Here is a 22,448-nt window from a genome sequence, read left to right as displayed (position 1 = left end):
ATTTTATACTGGGGTATAGTTGATTAACAATGTTGTGTTAGTTTCAGGTGTACAACAGAGTGATTCAGTTATAGATATTACATGTATCTGTTCTTTTTCAAATTTTTCTTCCCAATTAGGTTGTTACAAAATATTGAGCAGAGTTCCCTGTGCTACAGAGCAGGTCCTTGTTGGTTATCCATTTTAAATATAGCAGTGTGTACTTGTCAAGACCTTACTGGGGACTGTTGCCCAGGAGACAGCCTCCCAGTAGTTCTGAGGGAACTGCTCTGAAGAGGAAGAGGAAGAAGCCTAGTTTATATATGATTTTTGGCTAGGGAATCTGTGCAGTCAAGCATGCATCTTGGTAAGAGATGACGGCTATTCACAAAGAACAGGTATCTCAGGTTAATGATTTTAGTGCTTTTCTATGTATGGGTCTAACTATCTAAGGGGCTTGGTTTTTTCCAAAGCACAGACTGCCTCATCCTGTTTTTCATCCTGAATTCTTCTCAGGGTACACTGTCAGTCAGTAACGACTTGGAGCTGGGTGCTGAGCAATGCTCTTTGTTCTTCTTTGTTTACAGCTGTGTTATAAAAAATTAATTTTACTTTGTAATTCGTAATGGAGAGGTGGACTGCAACTCTATCTGATTTCAGTTCTAGAATTTCCACTGGGTTCTATTTATAGTTCGTACTTCTTTGCTGAGAGTCCCTGTCTGTATATTCATTGTGAGGGTATTTTTATTTACTTCCCTGAGCATAATGAAAATAGCTCCTTTAATATCCTTGCCTAATAATTTGGACAACTGAGTCATCGCAGGATTGATCTCTGTTGATTATCTGTTCTCCTAAAAATTGGGCCACGTTCTCCTGTTTTGTTGTGTAATTTTGGATTTTACCCTGGATATTGTGAATGTTATATCATGGAGTCTCTGGATTCTGCTATAGTCTCCTGAAGAGTTGATGTTGATATTTTGCTTGTTTGTTTGTTTTTAAGTCGGGTATGTCATTTGGTTGGTTTCAGACTTCATGGTCTGAATCTCCTGAGGTGGCAACATCTCAGATTTCAGCTCTCTTAGATTTAGCTGTGTTAATTTGAGCCTACCCTAGCACCTGTGCAGTTCAGGGGTCAGCCGCAGAACTGAGCAAAATTTGTAGAGAGAAATCGATGCACCGCCCCCCCCTTGTCTCCTTTATTTTTTATTTTATTTTTTTTAACACCTTTATTGGAGTATAATTGCTTTACAATGGTGTGTTAGTTTCTGCTTTATAACAAAGTGAATCAGCTATACGTATACATATATCCCCATATCTCTTCCCTCTTGCATCTCCCTCCCTCCCCCACCCTCCCTATCCCACCCCTCTAGGTGGTCACAAAGCACCGAGCTGATCTCCCTGTGCTATGCGGCTGCTTCCCACTAGCTTTCTATTTTACGTTTGGTAGTGTATATATGTCCATGCCACTCTCTCACTTTGTCACAGCTTACCCTTCCCCCTCCCCATATCCTCAAGTCCATTCTCTAGTAGGTCTGTGTCTTTATTCCCGTCTTGCCCCTAGGTTCTTCATGACCTTTTTTTTTTTTCCCCTTAGATTCCATATATATGTGTTAGCATACTGTATTTGTTTTTCTCTTTCTGACTTACTTCACTCTGTATGACAGACTCTAACTCCATCCACCTCACTACAAATAACTCAATTTCGTTTCTTTTTCTCCTTTACATTGTCACTCCCTTGCTTTCCAGTGGCTGTGGTTGCCCTGGATTCTATCCTCTATTTCTTCAGGCCAGAAATTCTGCAGATTTTCTGAGTTTTAGCCACTCCAGGTAGAGATATCTTTGTTTTTTCCTCAGTCTAATGGATGGAAAACTGGTACTGTGCTCTGTTCCTTCTTCCGAGTTTCGAATTCCCTCCAAGATCTACTGTTTTTGTATATTCTCCTATGCCTCCCAGTCACTGTTTGTTTTATATTATTTTTGGTATTTTTTTTCCAGCATCTTAAATTGTTTCCTGTGGCAGGGTTGGATCTCGTAGAGCTACTCAGCTGTACTAATAGCAAAACTGATAGCTCTATGTGATTTCAAATATGACAACTATAAAATGAACTTTGTGGCTGTAAAAGTTTCTATGGTGTTTTTGCTAGTGGGATATTATAATAAAAATAGTCGGCCTAGCTTTTAAAAGTGGGCCTACCAAATATAACTTTTCTATAAGCTATTTAAATATTTTAAAAAGAGAATTTTCAAAAGAAAGTAAAATAAAACTAAGAAGTAAATAGAACAATAATTACTTGGAAATTCATATTATAAATTAAGGATATTTGAAGGAAGAATAAGCGGCATTACAGAAGACATAAGGTGAGAAGTAAACACAAAGGCTCTGACCTTGATTCCAAGTCGTTATAGATAAAGACATTGGACTACAGTATAGGTTTTCTCCCTCAAAGTCTGATGTGGGTTGGCAGGGGCTCTCGTCCATTTAGTGACTCAGGGAGCCGGGTTCCCACCATCTTGTGATGTTGCCATGTAAACACGTGGCTTGCATGACCTCTGCTGTAGGGAGAGAAAGAGCCAGAGAGTCGCTTGCACACAGGCTTTTTATAGCCGGACTTGGAAATGGCATGCCATTTTTGTCTCCATTCCATTGGCAAGAACTCAGTGAAATGCTCCCCATCCATCCGCAAGGGAGGTTGGGAATGTTGTCTTTCTGTGTGTGCAAGAAGAGGAAATGGTACGGTGAACACATGGCACTGTATGTGCGACGCTCTCCTTTTTTTAATCGAGGCTACAAGAGGGAAAAAAGAGACATGGTTTTTAGTCCACATTTCTCTTCTTAATGGGCAAGAAAGTTGCTACTTCTTGCATATTACAAGAGTACTGACGGGATCAAGATGACCTCAGAAAAGTATTTATGCAGTTGATCCAAAAGGAGCAAAGGGGCCCACTTACAGTAAAGAGTGATATCTTTAGTTATAGACAGACTGGTATTTGCGTGCGGGGGCGGTGTTTTAGAAGATGTTCTTTCTGCTCCCTCTTCTCAGTAGTTTTAGCAACCTGCTCTATATTATAAGGGCAATACGGAGTCTGTAGTTCTTGTACGATAAGAGATATAGGATATGTAGCTTTTATATACGAGAAGGTAGTCTACAGCCTATATGGAGGGTAGGAGCACTGAGAGCTTGCCACTGAGGGTTGGTGCCGCTGGGGCTACCCTCATGCTGATTGTCCTTCAACCCCAGGGAGGCCGGTGGGCTGGGCTTTGACCTTTCTCTCCTGGGGCTCTCTGCCCTGACATGTGGGAGTGGCCTACATGTAATCCATTCAGGAATCCCAAAGCTTGAAAAGTTCTCCATTGATTACTGATTGTCCCTTCAAAAGTATTCCCTATGCCAGATTTGGGACTTACTGTGCATGGTTTGTTTTATTGTTACAGTTGGGTTTTAATTTTTTTTTTTTTTAACTTAGACTATATCTTAGCTGATCTTTCATAGTTTCTCTGGTGGGGTTCTTTGTATTATTGTAACGAACTTTAACCTCTTTCCTCAGTTTTACTGAGTAAATGTTTGACACAGTTTTTTTTAGCTCCTTTCATACCTATATACAGAGAGGGAGAGAAGTGGAGCGAGGAGCCAAAAGATATAGGAATAGATGGCAATTTCTGTATACGATACAGGATTTTTGTGCAGAAATGATCAAAAACTATTTTCTGACAGAGCCAATATCTCTGTCACAATCATTTCATGAAGAAATTATTTTATTATTTTAATACCGTACATAATATTTTCTGGAATTTATAATATATATTATAATAATATATTTCTAGAATTATAATACATTAATATATTATTGTATATTAGTATATTATGTATCATATTTTCTAGAATTTATACAACATAAAGTATACGGAAAATGCCCCAAAAGATCAAAAAGAAAAACGCTGCTCAGCCCCATCATTCAGTCACTGTTTACAATTTAGAAAATGCATGCACTGAAAACTTGATGATATTTGTAAGGAGATAGAGGGCAAACCCGTTACAAAATCATGAACAGCTGGTTAGCTGAGGAGGCAGTCTGTAGACATGGAGAGAATGGAAGATTTGAGACAGTGATATTAGAAGAGCATGAAGCAACTAAATGAATGAAGAGGCGTCAGAGAGGAAAAATTTTTCCTCTACCCTTCTGAGTTCTTCTGGCTGGTCTAAGAATTAATCTGACATGAGACAGATTAGCAGCAGAAAGTCAAACAAAAATTGAGTAACATGTAGACATGGGAGAGACCCAGGAAAATTGAGTAACTTGCCGACATGTCTGAAGCCCTCACCTTAACTACCATCTTCAGCTAAAGACAAAAGAGGATGTTGGGGGCAGTGGTTTGGAACTTCAACGGGGAGGAAGGCAATTCACACAGGGATGGAAAAGCAAATGTTTGCTAAACAAACGTTTGCTGGGCCTTGCAGAGATGATGCAGAAACAGAGTGGACCCTGATCTCTAGGCCCTGCTGAGTTTCCCCACTACATCTAGCCTGTGTTCTTTAGATATCTCTAGTGATAGCTCTATTCTGGGAACAGGACTTCTGTCTAAATTCTTCTAGGCAGTGAGGTGGAAGGTCAAAGATTCTTCCTGAGTCTTTTGGGCCTTGATGGTTTTCAGCTTGAAATAATCCGCATGTCAAAGAGACACATTTTGGTGTGGGGAATTTTGTTCCCCTATAGAGTAAAAGTGTTAAAAAGGTATAGTGTTAATATTTTTAAGGGAAAGAAAGCAAGTGATAAGCCATAAGCAAAAATCTCTTAGATCAAGGAAAATCCCAAATGCTAGTTCCCTGATAGAAAAAAAAGCTAGAGACAGCTCATAAGCCCCCAGTGTAGAAAAACTAATGTCACCCCAAAGACTGATAACATTAGCCCTAAAAGCCCTGTGGGACTTCAGAGTAGCCAAAATGCTCCAGAAATAAACAGGATGAGGTCAAACTAATTAATCTAATGTATGGCCCACGTTGGGAAAGAGCAATCTGGCAACTTCCTCACTGGATGCAAGAAAAATAAATTATTCTGTTTATATTTATTTTGCTTATATATTTTATATGTAAGTCTAGCATCTTTTTTCAAGTAAGTACTGCCCTTCCATTTAGGACTGATAACAGAGAAAATCAAGCTGGGGCTTTATTTCTTATTGAGTTCAAAACTGAACAAGAAATGACTATAAAAGCTCAACAACTTACAGTATAGACTCATGAAATAAGTTACAGAGGCGTGTAACTGAGAAAAGGAAGGGGAGAAGAGTGAGAAGAAGATAAGAGCAAGGAGGGAAAGAGGGAAGGCAGAAGAGAGGAAGGATTTTTTTCTTAAGTTTTAAATAGATTTTGTTTTTTAAAAGAAATGAGCCACATACGCTACAAGTTCTCGAGTTCAATCTGAGACTCTCCGTTACCAAAATTCTTAAATTGCTTTTAAAAGTTAAATTAGCTGTTTAATTCTTCACAGTTTAGGCGTTCTAGGCATCCCTGTTGAGAACATTGACCTGATTAGTTTTTCAGTTTACTTTTGGAAATTAGTTCTTTAGTGTGTAATTAAGCCACGTGTCGTAGACTGAATAAAGAACCCCAAAGATATTCACATCGCGATCCCTGGAACCCGTGAACATATGACCTAACATAGTGAAAGGGTCTTCGCAGATGTGATTACTTTCAGGACCTTGAGGAGGGGACATGAGCCTGCGTTATTTAAGTGGGGCCTTAAATGTGATCGCAAGGGTTCTTACGGGGGAGAGGCGGCGGGAGGTGTGGCAACAGAAGAGGGAATGCAACAATGGAAGCAAAAGGTTGGAGTGATGTGAGGAAGGGGATGAAAGGGACCACTAGCCAAGTGATACAGGAGACTTCTGAAGATTGGAGAAGGCAAGGAGACAAATTCTCCCCTGAAGTCTCCAGAAAGAACACACCCTTGCCAACACCTTGATTTTAGACTTTTGCAGATTTTAGACATTTCTGATCTCCAGAACTATAAGAAAATAAGTATATGTTGTTTTCAGTCAGTAAATTGTGGTACTTTGTTACAGCAACAATAGGAAACTACTATAGCAAGCTGGTTTGAATGGATCTGAAAGTAAAAAACAAAACAAAAAAAACCAAGGCTCTGTATAATGTATATATATGTGTGTGTGCGTGTATACATGCATATATATGTTCATATTCATATATACATATATAAACTTACATATTAAAAAGCTATTGATATATATCCATATATAAAAGGCTATTCATATATATATATATACACACACACACACACACACACACACACATATGTATGGAATCAAGTATCTGACATGTTAGACTTTTAATAAAAATGGAAAATACAACACATTCCTCTGGAATCATGTGAAGGTGATGTGCATAATCACTGTACCACTTTTACTACACTTCATCTCAGCCAGACAGCCGAGAAGCAATTACTATACTGCTTGTGACTGTAGTGAAGCACAGATGAGATTTAAATATGGCAGAAACTCTCTTCACTGACCTCCTCCCGAAGGAGTTGTGGATGAATTGATGACCATTTTAACTGTAAAACATACTAACCCATGTCCACAGCACAATGAATACTCTTGGGCAATAATACTCATGCCTACTTCTATCCCACCAGTTAAGTGGTCTGCTCTTCGTTGGGTTTGTTCCCAAACCTATTTATTTCAAGTACACATCCGTAACTTGATCCCAAATATTGTAATTCTGTATGTACAATTTAAATTCCAGAATTTGACTAAACATTTCATAAAACGGATGAAATATAAATTGGAATTCGTGAAATTCCAATTGTTGTTTTCACGAAAGTACTTTGGAAAGATTTAATGCAGATGAAGAGCTCATAAAATTGCTGTTAAAATATGCATGGGGGAGACAACTTAAAAGTTTTGGATAAAAATCATAAAAGTCTAGGATTCTGTACTTAGACTGCTTCACAAATGCCTTTAGTTTCTTAAAAGCTCTTCTCTAAGGACACCCAGAAGTGGAAATTAGAGACGATGTTGTGCTGGTTAAGAGTGTAAACTTGGAAGACAGACAACATGTGTTTTAATCTCATCTCTACCATTTACTGACTGCGTAATCTTAGGCAAGTTTCTTAACCTCAAATGTAAGATGAGGATGATAATAATTGCTACCTCAGAAAGATACTGGGAGGACTAAAAAGTACATGACACGTTGTAAGTGCTCAAATGTTGTTATTAATACTGTTACTGCTACTATGTATATGGTCTATTCAAGAATGACTACGGGGACCGTCGATTGATGGAGCCATACTCAAAGAAGACCCCTGGGCTTTAAGTCAAAAGACTGATAAATAAATGTACATATAGCTGTATGTTAAAATGAAGTTTTCAGTTCTCCACTTTAGCCAGCTTTGCCAATTACCAAACCAATTCCAATCCTAATTGCTTTTGATGAGGGAATTCTCCTACAAGTTGGTTTATTTGTCTGCAAATGATTAGCTTGAAAACACAAAAATAAGACCCAAATCCTATGAAAATACAAAGCTCCCATGACAGGTAAGTATCACTTCACTCGACCCTTCCTTCCATAGTTTTTTAAAGATTCAGAGTTTAAAACAGTAAAGCCGTGTGCCTGTGGCCCGTGACATCCTGTACCCGTCCGGCTCCACCCTTCTGTCCCTATGCAACATTCATCTTATAAAACAAGGGCCAAGGTCTTTTCAAGCTGAGGTTGTCTTCTGTAGCTGGTGCAGGATTCCCGTTGCACCTTGCTTTCGAACATTTCAATGTTGCATCTCTCTTGTTACCTTACCTTAACAAAAATCATATTGAAGTAAATGGTGTCAGAACCATCCTGAGACCTAGCCTGTTGTATTGCCCTAGGTCACCCAGAGGGGTCTACCCACGAGAAATGAGGGAAATTAATCACTACCGCCCGACAAAATAAACAGAATTTCCTTTTTCTCATTCAGGATCATAGTAATAACTACTTCTGGTTAGACTATAAAGGGCTCAAGTGAAGAGGGCAACGGAATCCCAGGTTGCTTCTGATAGAATCATCTCAATGTTTTAGTAATTAGCAATTGGGCTTTTCTCAAATGTCTTATATGGAAAATTTGTAATTATTTGGGGGAAAAATGTTCCCGATTTTGGGGGTCAGATTGGGAAAAGATACCCCAAAGTCTACAGCTATTGATCCAAAGGGAAGACAAATAAGAAGGAAGCAAATATCATTCAGTAATATTTATTAAGGTAGGGCTCTGTTGGGCTTCTTCCCAAAGGTAAAAAGAGACTCGGCCCCTCTTCTCCCGGTGATAATAGATTTAAGAAAATCAACTCAGATTGTGATGAATCAAAAGACGTATTAGAGCTGAAGACAACATGGCCAACAAACACTCAGACCAAACAGAGAGCAAATACAGAATCACTGGATTTTTCTGTCTGAAAGCTGGATATATGTTTGACTATAGGGTTTCCGAATTCAATCAAACGTCTTAGATTAAGAATCGTAACTTTTCGCCTTAAAAGGGATACTCATGATTTAGAGGCAAGAGCACAAAATGAGGTTTCAGAAGACCTGAATTCTAGTCCCAACTCCATTCTGTATTTAGGTGAAGACACTTAACCTCTCAGAGCTGAGTGAATTACGATCAGACACTTATTGGATTCTAGTCTAGTCCTTGACCCTTAGCAGCCATGACCTTGGGCACAGGGCTTAACCTTCCCTAGCCTTGGATGGGCTATTTGCAAAACAGGGATAATAATAGAACTACACTGTAGCAGGTAGAAGTGATGATTACATGGAATAAACATATGTAAAGAGCATAGCACTGTGGCCAGCATAAAAGTGCTCAACAAATATTAGCTGGGATTTACTTATTCACTTGTCTGGGAGGTGGTTAGAGAGACTGGCGGGAAGGAATGAGTGTCAGAATCGGGGGCGTTAGCTCATTGAAAGGGAGCTTTTTTTTTTTTTTTTAATTATTTACAATCTTTCAGCCTCTAAAGAAATGCTGGTACCCTAAGGCATAGTCCTGGGTGACCACACCCTAGTCAAATCTCTCATAACAGATCTTGCTGTTTTGCATGAAGATCCAGGGTCTGTGAACGCCTTCTGTGCAGTACTCATTCTGTTTAACCAGAAACTAGACAATTAGCCTGGGGAATAAAAGAGTATGCAGAAGTACAATTTATATTTATAGTAATTATTTTAGCTCTTATTCCAGTATTGACAATGCCATATTAATAGTATCCTTTTCCAACAATTGAGAACTGTTTAGCCACCAAAAAGATGATCCAAATTTAATGCACTTAGGGCTTAGAGAGCGCCTGTTTGGGACCTCCAGGAAGTCAACTCTGAGACAATCAGGATTAAAAGAGGTTTGGGGGAAGGATGGAGAAGTAACATCTCTGAAAGGCAAATGGCGGGGGAAGGCTTGGGCAGAGAAGACCTTGATCCTGAGATGCTGATTTGACACTTCTGAAAGGAAAGCGAGGAGCTTCAGACCAAAATGCAGATGTGATCAGGTTTCAGCCAACCCAAGAGGGAGCTCCAGAACGAAGATTGCTCCTGAGGGGAGCCCCACGTTGGGCAGGAAGGGCCAGGTACCAGTGACCCACCCTGCTCATTCACATGGTGGGGATTGCCCATCAAGCATGCGTAGCCTCTGCCCCCACCTCCAAAGTTGAGGCGCATCCTGAAGGTGATACAGCTGGAGGCTGCCCGCCAAGCCAACTGTTTGTAGCTGAGCAACAGTTTTCTTTCTTGAAGGAAGATCTGAGAGGCATACCTGAATGGCTGCCAAAGAGAGTTCCCACAATATACACACCCTCAATATATTTTATTAGAATACAAATTTTCCCTATTTTTATACCTTACATCATTTCATGTTTTGTAACTTAAATCTTTATATTTTTTCTTGAAAGAGTTTTACCAAATTCTTGAGTAGTTAAATTGAAATAGCAAATTACAAATTATAGTAAAGGACTTTAAAATATATATTTAAAAATTGATTTATTTTATTTTTAGAGGCAACTAAGTGCATATTCATTCCTGTGTTCCCAAGTATACCGATAAAGTTGGCATTTAAAATGCTGAGGTAGCTAACCCTAAAATTCCATTTATATTTTGTGTTGAATTAAAATTTATACTTTTGAAGTCATATTTTTGATATTGCAAGCACATGTTAGATGCAAAAACAGCATTCTCTTTTAGTCTTCAGGTTCTTGGAGGATAGGCATTGTATCCATATTGCCAAGTATTTTCCAGGAGGTTCTGTAGCTCAATTATAATGAACAGAGAATCACCTCACTTCTTGAATGTGATGAAGGATTATTTAAAATAGACCTTTAACATTAGTGAGATATATAAAACATTCATTGAGGATGAAATATGTTTTTTACGTAACCTTACCTTTTACTGAATTCAGGAGGATGATAGACTATGCTTTTGGATTACTCTGTGATATAATGAAAGTTGTAAACAAAATGAGCCATGGACATTAGAAATGAAAAGCCGTACTCTCTCCATCATGACAGTAAACCAGAGGATATTCTTTCATATATATTTTTACAGACATGTATGGACAGACAGATTGAATTCTGTAGATATACGTTGGAATTTCCAATGTACTTTAAGACCTTTTAAAAAATGTGAATATTGGCTCCCTGGATTATCTAAAGATTTAAATAAGTTAACCTGAACATATATGGCAGTCATAATTATTATGTAACTAACTTTTGTATTCTGCAGCCAAAAGAAATTCCTGTATTCTGATGAGACTCAGTAAATATGGATAGAAAAAAATGTTTATTTATTTAACATCTCCTAATTATATCACATTTTGCTGAGTATTTTTCCAATATTTTACTATAAAAATTTTCAATGATACAGAAAAGTGGGAAGGATTGTACAGTGAACACTCACCAAATAGATTCTACAAATAACATTTAACTTTACTTGCGTTTATCTGTCCATCTATCCAGTACTTCGTCCTTGCGTCAGTCCAAATGATTTTCAACACATTTGAAAGTAGATGGTACACGTCAGTATATTCCCCCTAAAATACATTAGAATTCATTAGAGTTTAATATTTGGTTGTATTTTTTTCTTTTGAGGTAAAATGTCGATACAATGTAATGCAAATGTCTTGAGTGTGCCATTCAGTGAGGTTCCACAGGTGCACAGATCTGTGCACCCAGGATACAGAACGTTAGTATCATCCCATAAAGTTTTCTCATGCCCGCGTACCACTTCCCAGTCAATCTCCCAGCACCCCACAGGGAAATACCACTGTCTTTTTTTTTCCACCATAGATGAGTTTTGCCTGCTCTAGAAATTCATGTCAATGGTATCATACACATTCTTTCTTTTCTTTTCTTTTCTTTTCTTTTTTTTTTGGTTTGGTTTTGTATTTTTTAAATTAATTTTTATTGGAGTATAGTTGATTTACAATGTTGTGTTGGTTTCTGCTGTACAGCAAAGTGAATCAGTTATACATATACATGTATTCACTCTTTTTTTAGATTTTATTCCCCTATAGGTCATTGCAGAGTATTGAGTAGAGTTCCCTGTGCTATACAATAGATTCTTATTAGTTTTCTATTTTATATATAGTAGTGTATATATGTCAATCCCAGTCTCCCAACTGATCCACCCCCCCCTTCCCCCTTGGTAACCATAAGTTTGTTTTCTACATCTGTGACTATTTCTGTTTTGTAAATAAGTACGTTTGTACCGTGTTTTTAGATTCCACATGTAAGCAATATCATATGATATTTGTCTTTCTCTGTCTGACTTACTTCACTCAGTATGATAATCTCCAGGTCCATCCATGTTGCTGCAAATGGCATTATTTCATTCTTTTTAATGGCTGAGTAATATTCCATTGTATATATGTATATATGAGGAGTACAGGGTGGCAGTGCCGACCTTCTGTGCAGGTTATTCTCTGTTTTGCCTTCCGCAAACCAGTTGCTGTACTCTCCTCCTAGGCTCTGAGGCTCCCCCTCTGTCTAGGCTGATCTCCCTGCTGGTGAGGAGACTTCCCAGAGTGCAGGAACCTTTCCTCCTTCACAGCTCCCTCCCTGGGGCACAGGGCCCGTCCCAATTCCTTTAGTTTTCTTTTTCCTTTGTCCTACCCAGTTACGTGGAGGTTTTCTTGCCCTTTCAGAAGTCTGAGGTCTTCTGTCGGCGTTCAGTAGATGTTCTGTGTGAATCGTTCTACTTGTAGATGTATTTTTAATGTTTTTGTAGGAGAAGGTGAATTCCACATCCTACTCCTCCACCATCTTGATCCCCTTCAGCATTAATTTTTTAAATGTCTGGTAAAATTCAACTGTGAAGCCATCTCGTCCTGGGCTTTTCTTCTCTGGGAGATTTTTGATTACTGATCCAGTCTCCTTACTAGTAATTGGATTGTTTAGTTTCTATTTTCTTCCTGATTCAGTCATGGTAGATTTTATTTTTCCAAGAATTTTTCCATTTCTTCTAGGTTGTCCTGTTTGTTGGCATATAGTTACAGTAGCTTCTTAACATTCTTTGTATTTCTGTGGTATCTGTTGTAATGTCTCCATTTTCATTTATAATTTTGTTGATTTGGATCTTCTCTCTTTTTACCTTGTTTAGTCTAGCTAAAGGTATGCCAATTTTGTTTATACTTTAAAAAAAACTACTCTTAGTTTGCTTAATTGTTTGTATTGTTTTCCTGTTCTTAATTTCATTTATTTCTTCTCTACTATTATTTTCCATTGTCTGCAAACTTTGGGCTTAGCTTTCTTCTTCTTCTAGTTCCTTAAGGCATAGAGTTAGGTTGTTTATTTGAAATTTTTCTAGTTTCTTAATGTAGGTATTTATTGCTATGAACATCCTCTTAGAACTGCTTTTGCTATATCCCACAAATTTTGATATGCTGTGTTTCCATTTTCATTTGTCTCAAGTTACTTTTTATTTCCTCTGTAATTTCTTTGATCCATTGGATGTTCAGGAAAGTGTTTTTAAACTTCCATGTATTTGTGAATTTTCCAGTTTTCCTCCTGTTATTAATTTCTAGTTTCATACAGTTGTGGTCAGAGAAGATATTTGGTATGATTTCAATCTTCTTGAATTTTCTAAGACAGCTAAACATATGGTATGTCCTAGAAAATGTTCCATGCATGCTTGAGAAGAATGTGTATTCTGCTGTTGTCAGATAGAATGTTCTGTTTTTATCTGTTAGGTTCATTTGCTGTATGTTGTTCTCATCCACTGGTTCCTTATTGATTCTCTGTTTGGACGATCTATCCATTGTTGAGAGTGGATAATTAAAGTCGCAATTATTATATTGTTGTTTATTTCTTCTTTTAACTTTGTTAGTTCTTGCTTTATATACTTGGGTACACCAATGTTGGATGTATAAATATTTAAAATTGTTATATGTTCTTTGTCTCTTTTTACCATTTTTAGTGTAAAGTCAATTAGGTATTCTTGCTTTTTCTGGATACCATTTGCTGAAATATCTTCTTCTATCCCTTCACTCTTAGTGTGTTTGTAAGGCTAAAGTGAGTCTCTTGTAAGCAGCATATCACTGGATCTTGTTTTTCTTTTTATCGTTCTATGGATTTTTTTAAATTTTAACATCTTTATTAGAGTATAATTGCTTTACAATGGTGTGTCAGTTTCTACTTTATAAAAAAGTGAATCAGTTATGCATATACATATGTGGCCATATCTCTTCCCTCTTGCATCTCCCTCCCTCCCACCCTCCCTATCCCACCCCTCTAAGTGGTCACAAAGCACCGAGCTGATCTCCCTGTGCTATGTGGCTGCTTCCCACTAGCTACCTATTTTACGTTTGGTAGTGTGTATATGTCCATGCCACTCTCTCACTTTGTGCCTGTTTACCCTTCCCCCTCCCCGTATCCTCAAGTCCATTCTCTACTAGGTCTGCATCTTTATTCCCATCTTGCCCCTATGTTCTTCTGACCATTTTCTTTTTTTCTTTTTTTTTTTTTTAGATTCCATATATATGTGTTAGCATACGGTATTTGTTTTTCTCTTTCTGACTTACTTCACTCTGTATGATAGTCTCTAGGTCCATCCACCTCACTACAAATAACTCAATTTCGTTTCTTTTTCTCCTTTACATTGTCACTCCCTTGCTTTCCAGTGGCTGTGGTTGCCCTGGATTCTATCCTCTATTTCTTCAGGCCAGAAATTCTGCAGATTTTCTGAGTTTTAGCCACTCCAGGTAGAGATATCTTTGTTTTTTCCTCAGTCTAATGGATGGAAAACTGGTACTGTGCTCTGTTCCTTCTTCCGAGTTTCGAATTCCCTCCAAGATCTACTGTTTTTGTATATTCTCCTATGCCTCCCAGTCACTGTTTGTTTTATATTATTTTTGGTATTTTTTTTCCAGCATCTTAAATTGTTTCCTGTGGCAGGGTTGGATCTCGTAGAGCTACTCAGCTGTACTAATAGCAAAACTGATAGCTCTATGTGATTTCAAATATGACAACTATAAAATGAACTTTGTGGCTGTAAAAGTTTCTATGGTGTTTTTGCTAGTGGGATATTATAATAAAAATAGTCGGCCTAGCTTTTAAAAGTGGGCCTACCAAATATAACTTTTCTATAAGCTATTTAAATATTTTAAAAAGAGAATTTTCAAAAGAAAGTAAAATAAAACTAAGAAGTAAATAGAACAATAATTACTTGGAAATTCATATTATAAATTAAGGATATTTGAAGGAAGAATAAGCGGCATTACAGAAGACATAAGGTGAGAAGTAAACACAAAGGCTCTGACCTTGATTCCAAGTCGTTATAGATAAAGACATTGGACTACAGTATAGGTTTTCTCCCTCAAAGTCTGATGTGGGTTGGCAGGGGCTCTCGTCCATTTAGTGACTCAGGGAGCCGGGTTCCCACCATCTTGTGATGTTGCCATGTAAACACGTGGCTTGCATGACCTCTGCTGTAGGGAGAGAAAGAGCCAGAGAGTCGCTTGCACACAGGCTTTTTATAGCCGGACTTGGAAATGGCATGCCATTTTTGTCTCCATTCCATTGGCAAGAACTCAGTGAAATGCTCCCCATCCATCCGCAAGGGAGGTTGGGAATGTTGTCTTTCTGTGTGTGCAAGAAGAGGAAATGGTACGGTGAACACATGGCACTGTATGTGCGACGCTCTCCTTTTTTTAATCGAGGCTACAAGAGGGAAAAAAGAGACATGGTTTTTAGTCCACATTTCTCTTCTTAATGGGCAAGAAAGTTGCTACTTCTTGCATATTACAAGAGTACTGACGGGATCAAGATGACCTCAGAAAAGTATTTATGCAGTTGATCCAAAAGGAGCAAAGGGGCCCACTTACAGTAAAGAGTGATATCTTTAGTTATAGACAGACTGGTATTTGCGTGCGGGGGCGGTGTTTTAGAAGATGTTCTTTCTGCTCCCTCTTCTCAGTAGTTTTAGCAACCTGCTCTATATTATAAGGGCAATACGGAGTCTGTAGTTCTTGTACGATAAGAGATATAGGATATGTAGCTTTTATATACGAGAAGGTAGTCTACAGCCTATATGGAGGGTAGGAGCACTGAGAGCTTGCCACTGAGGGTTGGTGCCGCTGGGGCTACCCTCATGCTGATTGTCCTTCAACCCCAGGGAGGCCGGTGGGCTGGGCTTTGACCTTTCTCTCCTGGGGCTCTCTGCCCTGACATGTGGGAGTGGCCTACATGTAATCCATTCAGGAATCCCAAAGCTTGAAAAGTTCTCCATTGATTACTGATTGTCCCTTCAAAAGTATTCCCTATGCCAGATTTGGGACTTACTGTGCATGGTTTGTTTTATTGTTACAGTTGGGTTTTAATTTTTTTTTTTTTTAACTTAGACTATATCTTAGCTGATCTTTCATAGTTTCTCTGGTGGGGTTCTTTGTATTATTGTAACGAACTTTAACCTCTTTCCTCAGTTTTACTGAGTAAATGTTTGACACAGTTTTTTTTAGCTCCTTTCATACCTATATACAGAGAGGGAGAGAAGTGGAGCGAGGAGCCAAAAGATATAGGAATAGATGGCAATTTCTGTATACGATACAGGATTTTTGTGCAGAAATGATCAAAAACTATTTTCTGACAGAGCCAATATCTCTGTCACAATCATTTCATGAAGAAATTATTTTATTATTTTAATACCGTACATAATATTTTCTGGAATTTATAATATATATTATAATAATATATTTCTAGAATTATAATACATTAATATATTATTGTATATTAGTATATTATGTATCATATTTTCTAGAATTTATACAACATAAAGTATACGGAAAATGCCCCAAAAGATCAAAAAGAAAAACGCTGCTCAGCCCCATCATTCAGTCACTGTTTACAATTTAGAAAATGCATGCACTGAAAACTTGATGATATTTGTAAGGAGATAGAGGGCAAACCCGTTACAAAATCATGAACAGCTGGTTAGCTGAGGAGGCAGTCTGTAGACATGGAGAGAATGGAAGATTTGAGACAGTGATATTAGAAGAGCATGAAGCAACTAAATGAATGAAGAGGCGTCAGAGAGGAAAAATTTTTCCTCTACCCTTCTGAGTTCTTCTGGCTGGTCTAAGAATTAATCTGACATGAGACAGATTAGCAGCAGAAAGTCAAACAAAAATTGAGTAACATGTAGACATGGGAGAGACCCAGGAAAATTGAGTAACTTGCCGACATGTCTGAAGCCCTCACCTTAACTACCATCTTCAGCTAAAGACAAAAGAGGATGTTGGGGGCAGTGGTTTGGAACTTCAACGGGGAGGAAGGCAATTCACACAGGGATGGAAAAGCAAATGTTTGCTAAACAAACGTTTGCTGGGCCTTGCAGAGATGATGCAGAAACAGAGTGGACCCTGATCTCTAGGCCCTGCTGAGTTTCCCCACTACATCTAGCCTGTGTTCTTTAGATATCTCTAGTGATAGCTCTATTCTGGGAACAGGACTTCTGTCTAAATTCTTCTAGGCAGTGAGGTGGAAGGTCAAAGATTCTTCCTGAGTCTTTTGGGCCTTGATGGTTTTCAGCTTGAAATAATCCGCATGTCAAAGAGACACATTTTGGTGTGGGGAATTTTGTTCCCCTATAGAGTAAAAGTGTTAAAAAGGTATAGTGTTAATATTTTTAAGGGAAAGAAAGCAAGTGATAAGCCATAAGCAAAAATCTCTTAGATCAAGGAAAATCCCAAATGCTAGTTCCCTGATAGAAAAAAAAGCTAGAGACAGCTCATAAGCCCCCAGTGTAGAAAAACTAATGTCACCCCAAAGACTGATAACATTAGCCCTAAAAGCCCTGTGGGACTTCAGAGTAGCCAAAATGCTCCAGAAATAAACAGGATGAGGTCAAACTAATTAATCTAATGTATGGCCCACGTTGGGAAAGAGCAATCTGGCAACTTCCTCACTGGATGCAAGAAAAATAAATTATTCTGTTTATATTTATTTTGCTTATATATTTTATATGTAAGTCTAGCATCTTTTTTCAAGTAAGTACTGCCCTTCCATTTAGGACTGATAACAGAGAAAATCAAGCTGGGGCTTTATTTCTTATTGAGTTCAAAACTGAACAAGAAATGACTATAAAAGCTCAACAACTTACAGTATAGACTCATGAAATAAGTTACAGAGGCGTGTAACTGAGAAAAGGAAGGGGAGAAGAGTGAGAAGAAGATAAGAGCAAGGAGGGAAAGAGGGAAGGCAGAAGAGAGGAAGGATTTTTTTCTTAAGTTTTAAATAGATTTTGTTTTTTAAAAGAAATGAGCCACATACGCTACAAGTTCTCGAGTTCAATCTGAGACTCTCCGTTACCAAAATTCTTAAATTGCTTTTAAAAGTTAAATTAGCTGTTTAATTCTTCACAGTTTAGGCGTTCTAGGCATCCCTGTTGAGAACATTGACCTGATTAGTTTTTCAGTTTACTTTTGGAAATTAGTTCTTTAGTGTGTAATTAAGCCACGTGTCGTAGACTGAATAAAGAACCCCAAAGATATTCACATCGCGATCCCTGGAACCCGTGAACATATGACCTAACATAGTGAAAGGGTCTTCGCAGATGTGATTACTTTCAGGACCTTGAGGAGGGGACATGAGCCTGCGTTATTTAAGTGGGGCCTTAAATGTGATCGCAAGGGTTCTTACGGGGGAGAGGCGGCGGGAGGTGTGGCAACAGAAGAGGGAATGCAACAATGGAAGCAAAAGGTTGGAGTGATGTGAGGAAGGGGATGAAAGGGACCACTAGCCAAGTGATACAGGAGACTTCTGAAGATTGGAGAAGGCAAGGAGACAAATTCTCCCCTGAAGTCTCCAGAAAGAACACACCCTTGCCAACACCTTGATTTTAGACTTTTGCAGATTTTAGACATTTCTGATCTCCAGAACTATAAGAAAATAAGTATATGTTGTTTTCAGTCAGTAAATTGTGGTACTTTGTTACAGCAACAATAGGAAACTACTATAGCAAGCTGGTTTGAATGGATCTGAAAGTAAAAAACAAAACAAAAAAAACCAAGGCTCTGTATAATGTATATATATGTGTGTGTGCGTGTATACATGCATATATATGTTCATATTCATATATACATATATAAACTTACATATTAAAAAGCTATTGATATATATCCATATATAAAAGGCTATTCATATATATATATATACACACACACACACACACACACACACACATATGTATGGAATCAAGTATCTGACATGTTAGACTTTTAATAAAAATGGAAAATACAACACATTCCTCTGGAATCATGTGAAGGTGATGTGCATAATCACTGTACCACTTTTACTACACTTCATCTCAGCCAGACAGCCGAGAAGCAATTACTATACTGCTTGTGACTGTAGTGAAGCACAGATGAGATTTAAATATGGCAGAAACTCTCTTCACTGACCTCCTCCCGAAGGAGTTGTGGATGAATTGATGACCATTTTAACTGTAAAACATACTAACCCATGTCCACAGCACAATGAATACTCTTGGGCAATAATACTCATGCCTACTTCTATCCCACCAGTTAAGTGGTCTGCTCTTCGTTGGGTTTGTTCCCAAACCTATTTATTTCAAGTACACATCCGTAACTTGATCCCAAATATTGTAATTCTGTATGTACAATTTAAATTCCAGAATTTGACTAAACATTTCATAAAACGGATGAAATATAAATTGGAATTCGTGAAATTCCAATTGTTGTTTTCACGAAAGTACTTTGGAAAGATTTAATGCAGATGAAGAGCTCATAAAATTGCTGTTAAAATATGCATGGGGGAGACAACTTAAAAGTTTTGGATAAAAATCATAAAAGTCTAGGATTCTGTACTTAGACTGCTTCACAAATGCCTTTAGTTTCTTAAAAGCTCTTCTCTAAGGACACCCAGAAGTGGAAATTAGAGACGATGTTGTGCTGGTTAAGAGTGTAAACTTGGAAGACAGACAACATGTGTTTTAATCTCATCTCTACCATTTACTGACTGCGTAATCTTAGGCAAGTTTCTTAACCTCAAATGTAAGATGAGGATGATAATAATTGCTACCTCAGAAAGATACTGGGAGGACTAAAAAGTACATGACACGTTGTAAGTGCTCAAATGTTGTTATTAATACTGTTACTGCTACTATGTATATGGTCTATTCAAGAATGACTACGGGGACCGTCGATTGATGGAGCCATACTCAAAGAAGACCCCTGGGCTTTAAGTCAAAAGACTGATAAATAAATGTACATATAGCTGTATGTTAAAATGAAGTTTTCAGTTCTCCACTTTAGCCAGCTTTGCCAATTACCAAACCAATTCCAATCCTAATTGCTTTTGATGAGGGAATTCTCCTACAAGTTGGTTTATTTGTCTGCAAATGATTAGCTTGAAAACACAAAAATAAGACCCAAATCCTATGAAAATACAAAGCTCCCATGACAGGTAAGTATCACTTCACTCGACCCTTCCTTCCATAGTTTTTTAAAGATTCAGAGTTTAAAACAGTAAAGCCGTGTGCCTGTGGCCCGTGACATCCTGTACCCGTCCGGCTCCACCCTTCTGTCCCTATGCAACATTCATCTTATAAAACAAGGGCCAAGGTCTTTTCAAGCTGAGGTTGTCTTCTGTAGCTGGTGCAGGATTCCCGTTGCACCTTGCTTTCGAACATTTCAATGTTGCATCTCTCTTGTTACCTTACCTTAACAAAAATCATATTGAAGTAAATGGTGTCAGAACCATCCTGAGACCTAGCCTGTTGTTTTGCCCTAGGTCACCCAGAGGGGTCTACCCACGAGAAATGAGGGAAATTAATCACTACCGCCCGACAAAATAAACAGAATTTCCTTTTTCTCATTCAGGATCATAGTAATAACTACTTCTGGTTAGACTATAAAGGGCTCAAGTGAAGAGGGCAACGGAATCCCAGGTTGCTTCTGATAGAATCATCTCAATGTTTTAGTAATTAGCAATTGGGCTTTTCTCAAATGTCTTATATGGAAAATTTGTAATTATTTGGGGGAAAAATGTTCCCGATTTTGGGGGTCAGATTGGGAAAAGATACCCCAAAGTCTACAGCTATTGATCCAAAGGGAAGACAAATAAGAAGGAAGCAAATATCATTCAGTAATATTTATTAAGGTAGGGCTCTGTTGGGCTTCTTCCCAAAGGTAAAAAGAGACTCGGCCCCTCTTCTCCCGGTGATAATAGATTTAAGAAAATCAACTCAGATTGTGATGAATCAAAAGACGTATTAGAGCTGAAGACAACATGGCCAACAAACACTCAGACCAAACAGAGAGCAAATACAGAATCACTGGATTTTTCTGTCTGAAAGCTGGATATATGTTTGACTATAGGGTTTCCGAATTCAATCAAACGTCTTAGATTAAGAATCGTAACTTTTCGCCTTAAAAGGGATACTCATGATTTAGAGGCAAGAGCACAAAATGAGGTTTCAGAAGACCTGAATTCTAGTCCCAACTCCATTCTGTATTTAGGTGAAGACACTTAACCTCTCAGAGCTGAGTGAATTACGATCAGACACTTATTGGATTCTAGTCTAGTCCTTGACCCTTAGCAGCCATGACCTTGGGCACAGGGCTTAACCTTCCCTAGCCTTGGATGGGCTATTTGCAAAACAGGGATAATAATAGAACTACACTGTAGCAGGTAGAAGTGATGATTACATGGAATAAACATATGTAAAGAGCATAGCACTGTGGCCAGCATAAAAGTGCTCAACAAATATTAGCTGGGATTTACTTATTCACTTGTCTGGGAGGTGGTTAGAGAGACTGGCGGGAAGGAATGAGTGTCAGAATCGGGGGCGTTAGCTCATTGAAAGGGAGCTTTTTTTTTTTTTTTTAATTATTTACAATCTTTCAGCCTCTAAAGAAATGCTGGTACCCTAAGGCATAGTCCTGGGTGACCACACCCTAGTCAAATCTCTCATAACAGATCTTGCTGTTTTGCATGAAGATCCAGGGTCTGTGAACGCCTTCTGTGCAGTACTCATTCTGTTTAACCAGAAACTAGACAATTAGCCTGGGGAATAAAAGAGTATGCAGAAGTACAATTTATATTTATAGTAATTATTTTAGCTCTTATTCCAGTATTGACAATGCCATATTAATAGTATCCTTTTCCAACAATTGAGAACTGTTTAGCCACCAAAAAGATGATCCAAATTTAATGCACTTAGGGCTTAGAGAGCGCCTGTTTGGGACCTCCAGGAAGTCAACTCTGAGACAATCAGGATTAAAAGAGGTTTGGGGGAAGGATGGAGAAGTAACATCTCTGAAAGGCAAATGGCGGGGGAAGGCTTGGGCAGAGAAGACCTTGATCCTGAGATGCTGATTTGACACTTCTGAAAGGAAAGCGAGGAGCTTCAGACCAAAATGCAGATGTGATCAGGTTTCAGCCAACCCAAGAGGGAGCTCCAGAACGAAGATTGCTCCTGAGGGGAGCCCCACGTTGGGCAGGAAGGGCCAGGTACCAGTGACCCACCCTGCTCATTCACATGGTGGGGATTGCCCATCAAGCATGCGTAGCCTCTGCCCCCACCTCCAAAGTTGAGGCGCATCCTGAAGGTGATACAGCTGGAGGCTGCCCGCCAAGCCAACTGTTTGTAGCTGAGCAACAGTTTTCTTTCTTGAAGGAAGATCTGAGAGGCATACCTGAATGGCTGCCAAAGAGAGTTCCCACAATATACACACCCTCAATATATTTTATTAGAATACAAATTTTCCCTATTTTTATACCTTACATCATTTCATGTTTTGTAACTTAAATCTTTATATTTTTTCTTGAAAGAGTTTTACCAAATTCTTGAGTAGTTAAATTGAAATAGCAAATTACAAATTATAGTAAAGGACTTTAAAATATATATTTAAAAATTGATTTATTTTATTTTTAGAGGCAACTAAGTGCATATTCATTCCTGTGTTCCCAAGTATACCGATAAAGTTGGCATTTA

The 22,448-nt window shown here is 38.2% G+C and overlaps 1 protein-coding gene across 1 annotated transcript in view; it reads left to right on the top strand.

Annotated features, from left to right (window-relative positions):
- Positions 1–299: 299 nt before the first annotated feature.
- Positions 300–22,448, top strand: part of PRRG1 (proline rich and Gla domain 1) — a 198,547-nt gene continuing 176,398 nt past the window's right edge. The window contains exon 1 of the mRNA XM_057538911.1: positions 300–377. The gene's annotated coding sequence lies outside the window, so the exon portion shown is untranslated. The remainder of the gene's footprint in view (positions 378–22,448) is intronic.

This window comes from Balaenoptera acutorostrata, chromosome X (genome assembly GCF_949987535.1).
Source record: "Balaenoptera acutorostrata chromosome X, mBalAcu1.1, whole genome shotgun sequence".
Taxonomy (NCBI): Eukaryota; Metazoa; Chordata; class Mammalia; order Artiodactyla; family Balaenopteridae; genus Balaenoptera; species Balaenoptera acutorostrata.
This window is presented reverse-complemented; position numbering and strand designations above follow the sequence as displayed.